This window comes from Enoplosus armatus, chromosome 24 (assembly GCF_043641665.1).
Source record: "Enoplosus armatus isolate fEnoArm2 chromosome 24, fEnoArm2.hap1, whole genome shotgun sequence".
Taxonomy (NCBI): Eukaryota; Metazoa; Chordata; class Actinopteri; order Centrarchiformes; family Enoplosidae; genus Enoplosus; species Enoplosus armatus.
Genome location: NC_092203.1, coordinates 3,599,834 through 3,605,833, shown reverse-complemented (window position 1 = coordinate 3,605,833; position 6,000 = coordinate 3,599,834). Strand labels below are relative to the sequence as shown.

Here is a 6,000-nt window from a genome sequence, read left to right as displayed (position 1 = left end):
GCTTTTGTTGAGAAATATAAATTTTTAGCCCCTTAAGTTACCCTTTCAGTGAGTGTATGCTAGCCCAGCCCTAATTATTATTATTCTTTGTGACACAAAAAAATAACCTTACGGCTGCCTGTAACCACTTCTGAAATAAAGTGCTTAATTTCTGTGCAAGTTCTCTACACGATCCAGTAATAAAACGAAAAAGGTTTCTTGCATTGATCAAACAATAGAGGCCTATCACAGGTGATGCATATGTATGTATGCATGTCCAAAATGACATACATACAAACATGTTTTCTTATGATTTTGGACAAACATACATACAATCATGTTTTTTTTCACTATTTTGGACATATGAAAATACATACATGTTTTTTATGATTTTGGACTTACATACATTTATTGTTTGAAACAACCATATTTACATCGCATGTACAAACATACATGTTTTTTTTCATGATTTTGGACTTATGTACATACATACTTGTTTATTTATGATTTTTGACATACACACTTTTTTAGTGTAGTAGTGTAATCCCCCTGCCTGTAGAGGGCAGCCTGCCGGAATTCCGTCAGAAGAGGAAGGGGAAGAAAAATAATTATTTCGTCCTCCACCGGAAGGAGGCTCTGTTTGGACATTTGATTTGTGTAGCTGAATAAAAGATGGCTGATGTCAACGGTCGGGACAATAGGCTATCGGAAAGCCAAGTGGAAAAGCAAGACAGCAGAAGGGCAATAATGTTAAAAACGTAATATAGACACTAACTAGAAATAATGCGCATTAACCAGGATTGCAGTACTTTTCTAAAACAAACGGGTTATTGTTGAGGAATTCTGCGCCGCTTGTTGGTAAGCGACTTCTTCCTGTTTTATGACCGAGGCTAACAGCATGCAGAGTGTTATCGTACAGACATGGTTATTCTCCTTTTTCGACAACCACGGCATGCAAACAGACGACTGAAATGTAAACCTTATGTTTACATGTGTTAAGTTGTTTGGGGTTTTTTTGTCGCAGAGAAATGAGGTTGTAGCCTAGCTAACAGCACAACGTCAAGGCAATGGAAATGTTTGTCGCTGTGCAGGGCGCCTTTGAAGGTAACACAGTCCAAACGCTAGCCAGCTAACGGTAACTTAGCTTGACCCACAGGAGTAAACCTCAGTGTATTGGCTACATTTTAAAATGTAAAAAGTATGAAACTAAAGCAAGTAATTGTTCATATTTGTGAAGCCAGGGGCACCCAGGCAGATTTTATCCCCTGAGCACCGGCCTACTGCAGGGCCTCATCCTCTTCCTGCTCCCCAGGGTCCACGCAGCTGATGCGGCTGCTGCCCAGCCCGCACAGATAACCCTTTTCTTCCTTCTTCTCCACCAGTACCGCTCCTGCACCCATCCCCTCTCCCAGCACCATGCCAAGCAACATGCACTAGCTGCGGCCGGGACGTCTTCAAGCCAGCCATCGCCCTCAGGATGCCTGTACAGACATGCTTTGGAAAGCGCTTCTGGTAGAGGTAATGTATTTAAATAAATAAATAAATCACACAACATTATGAAGAATTATTTAATTCGTTTTTCTATTTTGCAGGAGCAAAACAGGAGTCCTTACTGACAATAGAATATGCATCAACATGAACAAAGTGGTGTCTGGCATCGGGATCATCAAGAAGATAAAAATCATTTTTTTAAAGAATATACAAACAGTTACAGTGCTGATTTAAGGCCCATTCTGATTCTGATTCTGATTCTGATTTTATTAGGTTATAAAATGTCAAATGAAATGTAAGAGTTTGTGTAACTTACAAGGCCAAAGGCGAATTTATTTATATAGCACATTTCATACCCAAAGGCAATCCAAAGTACTTTGTAGCATACACAGGCAAAAAGCACAAGAAAAAACAAAAGAAAGCAATGGCAAGGAACACACTGACTACTGTTTTCCGCCTCCTATGAATCTTTCAGTTTTTTGGCTCGATTTAAAAGCGGTGAAGGTCTGAGCATATCTAAACTCATCTGGAAGTCTGTTCCAGACAGATGTGGCCCAAAAACTAACCGCCGCTTCGCCACGTTTAGTTGTAAAGTAGACAGGCCCCGATGACCTGAGATGCCGACATTCTACAATTCCCCTGAGGCCCTAAAATGTGAATTTTGTGGGCTTCCTGCTGCAGTGGTTGAAGTCAGGGCCAAGTGTTGGTTCAGGTTTGGTCGAATTGGTTGGTCTTAAGACGTCCAGTGGTGGTTTTGACCTTAAGATGAAGATGATGGGGAGAACACGGTCAAGTGGAATGATTAGGGTCAGGATGGACCTGTTGGTCCAGGATCCAGAAGTGGATAATGTTCTTTGTTGACGTGGATCCAGAAACGGTCTTGAATAAGGTGAAAGATCTCTCGCCTGAAAGTCAGAGTAGACTACTGGCTTACATACTCTCTGGTTTATGAGAGCTTTCTCCACATTACAGTAACAACGTGCTCCTATAACCAGTTTACAGTTGCTGACAATGAAGATAGTGACTGAATTCTCCTCTTTTTCTCCCCCCAGATCTCGTCTGGGTTGCCAGATCTGTCTGACGAAGTCTCTGGAGGGCACAGCGGCCAGGGTTCCAGAGAGCGTAGCCGACATCCGACAGACGGATCCTCTTAACCGGAAACCCGTGGCTGCAGACAGCGTAGTTGTTGCCCGGTCAGCACACGTGTGCACGGGGACGATGGTAGGTATAAATCAGTCCGCTCTGCTGAAAACCTTCCAAGTCGCTGACAACTAGAGCCAGCTCTCAATAACCAGGACTGAAGAATACAGGACTTGGACTCAAATTAAGACAGAATCATTTTTTATAGAAAGTAAAACTACACTAGGCAATATTTATATATATATATATATATAATATATAAATATATATATAATTTTTAAAGTGAAAGTCTCTATAACCTTTTAGAGGACCTTGCTGCCTTCGTGTGAGGAATCAAAGTATAAAGAAATATAAACTCTTAAGTAAAGACAAACCTATGATATAATAAATCTGTTAATCAGCTCTGATTTAAGGTTTGTCTATTTTTAGTCATGAAATCACGAAAGATCTTTTATTTTATCGCTATGGACGATAAGTTTACAGCAAACACCGGGATTCTTGGCTCAGATGTTCATTTATTAACATTCAGTTTTCTCTTTGATGATCTCAGAAAGTACCTTTTGCTTTTCTTGTAACTATGACTGAATCTGCACACTTTTGGCTGAGGGGGCTACAGCTTTTGAAATTCCCTCTCTTGGTGTGTACTTTCAGTCATATTCACTGGTGAAGGAAAAGGTACACAGCTGATTGCAGCCTGTGACTGAAATGTTTGCGAACCAATGCAACTAACAGTTCTCAAAGCCTTAGAGATTGTGCTGAACCCCCCCCCCCAGATATTTTATTTTGTTCTACACATATGTATATATATCCTGCTCAAAATGACAAATCTGATAATCCTTTTAAAACCTTGTATGATCCCTAAAAATGACCACAAATGTAAACCAATAATCCGATTTTCACTCATAGTTCCTTTTTATTTGCAAATGCAGATTGTTTGGCTTATTAACACAGCGTATGAATACATATACAGTGCTTAACAAATTTATTAGACCACCTGTCATAAAAATGAGAAAACACAAATATTTTAGAAATCTGTCAAAAACTTGTTTCAAACTAAAAATTGTGTTATCTTATCTTAATATTTTGGATGACCTCCTTTGGCCCTGATGACAGCTTGCATTCTTGCAACCACAAAACAAATGTTTCTGTTCAGGAATGCAAGTAAATCACTGAAATTTGGCATCTCAATCAAAAAAATAATAATGTGCTTTACTATTTTTTTCTGCTTTTTTGTAAAACATTAAATTTGAGAATTCATGGATAACAACAATAATTATATTTTAGCATTAAAGATATCATTTTGATTAAAGAGCTTGGCTTGCACATACAGTGGCTTGCAAAAGTATTCAGCCCCCTTGAACTTTTCCACATTTTGTCACGTTACGACCACAAATCTAAATATATTTTATTGGAATTTTATGTGAAAGACCAACACAAAGTGGCACACAATTGTGAAGTAGAAAGAAAATTATATATGATTTAAAAAAAAAAAAAATTTACAAATAAAAAACTGAAAAGTACGGTGTGCAAAAGTATTCAGCCCCCTTTTCTCTGAGTGTAACCAATTGCCTTCAGAAGTTGCCTGATGATTGCTGAATGATCGAATGTTGACCTAATGACTAAATAGAGTCCACCTGTGTGTAATCTAATCTGAGTACAAATACAGCTGTTCTGTGACGGCCTCAGAGGTTTGTTAAGAGAATATTGGGGAGCAAACAGCATCATGATGTCCAAGGAACACACCAGACAGGTCAGGGATAAAGTTGTGGAGAAGTTTAAAGCAGGGTTAGGCTATAAAAAGATTTCCCAAGCTTTGAACATCTCACGGAGCGCTGTTCAATCCATCATCCGGAAATGGAAATTGTATGGCACAACTGCAAACCTACCAAGACACGGCCGTCCACCTAAACTTACAGGCCGAACAAGGAGAGCACTGATCAGAGATGCAGCCAAGAGGCCCATGGTGACTCTCAACGAACTGCAGAGATCCACAGCTCAGGTGGGGGAATCTGTCCACAGGACAACTATTAGTCGTGCGCTGCACAAATCTGGCCTTTATGGAAGAGTGGCAAGAAGAAAGCCATTGTTAAAAGAAAACCATAAGAAGTCCCGTTTGCAGTTTGCCAGAAGCCATATGGGAGACACAGCAAACATGTGGAAGAAGGTGCTCTGGTCAGATGAGACCAAAATTGCAAATGCAAAACGCTATGTGTGGCGGAAAACTAACACTGCACATCACTCTAAACACACCATCCCCACTGTCAAACATGGTGGTGGCAGCATCATGCTCTGGGGGTGCTTCTCTTCAGCCGGGACAGGGAAGATGGTCAGATGGATGGAGCCAAATACAGGGCAATCTTGGAAGAAAACCTGTTGGAGTCTGCAAAAGACTTGAGACTGGGGCGGAGGTTCACCTTCCAGCAGGACAACGACCCTAAACATAAAGCCAGGGCTACAATGGAATGGTTTAAAACAAAACATATTCATGTGTTAGAATGGCCCAGTCAAAGTCCAGACCTAAATCCAATCGAGAATCTGTGGCAAGATCTGAAAACTGCCGTTCACAAACGCTCTCCATCTAATCTGACTGAGCTTGAGCTGTTTTGCAAGGAAGAATGGGCAAAAATTTCAGTCTCTCGATGTGCAAAGCTGGTAGAGACATACCCCGAAAGACTTGCAGCTGTAATTGCAGCAAAAGGCGGTTCCACAAAGTATTGACTCAGGGGGGCTGAATACTTTTGCACACCGTACTTTTCAGTTTTTTATTTGTACATTTTTTTTTTAATCATGTATAATTTTCTGTCTACTTCACAATTGTGTGCCACTTTGTGTTGGTCTTTCACATAAAATTCCAAGAAAATATATTTCTGTTTGTGGTCGTAACGTGACAAAATGTGGAAAAGTTCAAGGGGGCTGAATACTTTTGCAAGCCACTGTACTGGTGGATTAACCATTACAGAAACATAAAATATTTTGGTAATCAGCACCTTACACTGGGTGGTGGTCTAATAAATTTGTTAAGCACTGTATATTTATAGAAAGGAGGCGTAGACAGTAAAATAAAGCAACAGCCTTGCGGCCTACTGGAGCTGCATAAAATATAAAGCTGTAAAAACATAAATGTACCATTTTCCCCGTGGAGGGATTTTATTTACAGAATAGAAACATTGGGACAGGATGCGCGGGATTAATTCAAAGGAATACAGGCTTGTGTGAAAACCACATTACTGGCAACAAGCAGAAAACAAGGATCGATTGTGCGACTGCGTGAATGTGCCGGAACACACGTAATGTTGAGTGCTAATGCAGACTTACAAAAACAGTTCATGACCAAATGCTTCAAGAGCAAAGACTCACTGCAGCCAGCAAAACTGGATCAGTGTTTAGTTA

The 6,000-nt window shown here is 40.2% G+C and overlaps 1 long non-coding RNA gene across 1 annotated transcript; it reads left to right on the top strand.

The window, feature by feature from the left end:
• Window positions 1-677: 677 nt before the first annotated feature.
• LOC139306892 (uncharacterized) lies at window positions 678-3,360 on the top strand. Its single transcript, XR_011599545.1, has 3 exons — window positions 678-837; window positions 1,362-1,497; window positions 2,523-3,360. It is a non-coding gene; the product is annotated as an uncharacterized lncRNA (long non-coding RNA).
• Window positions 3,361-6,000: the final 2,640 nt, after the last annotated feature.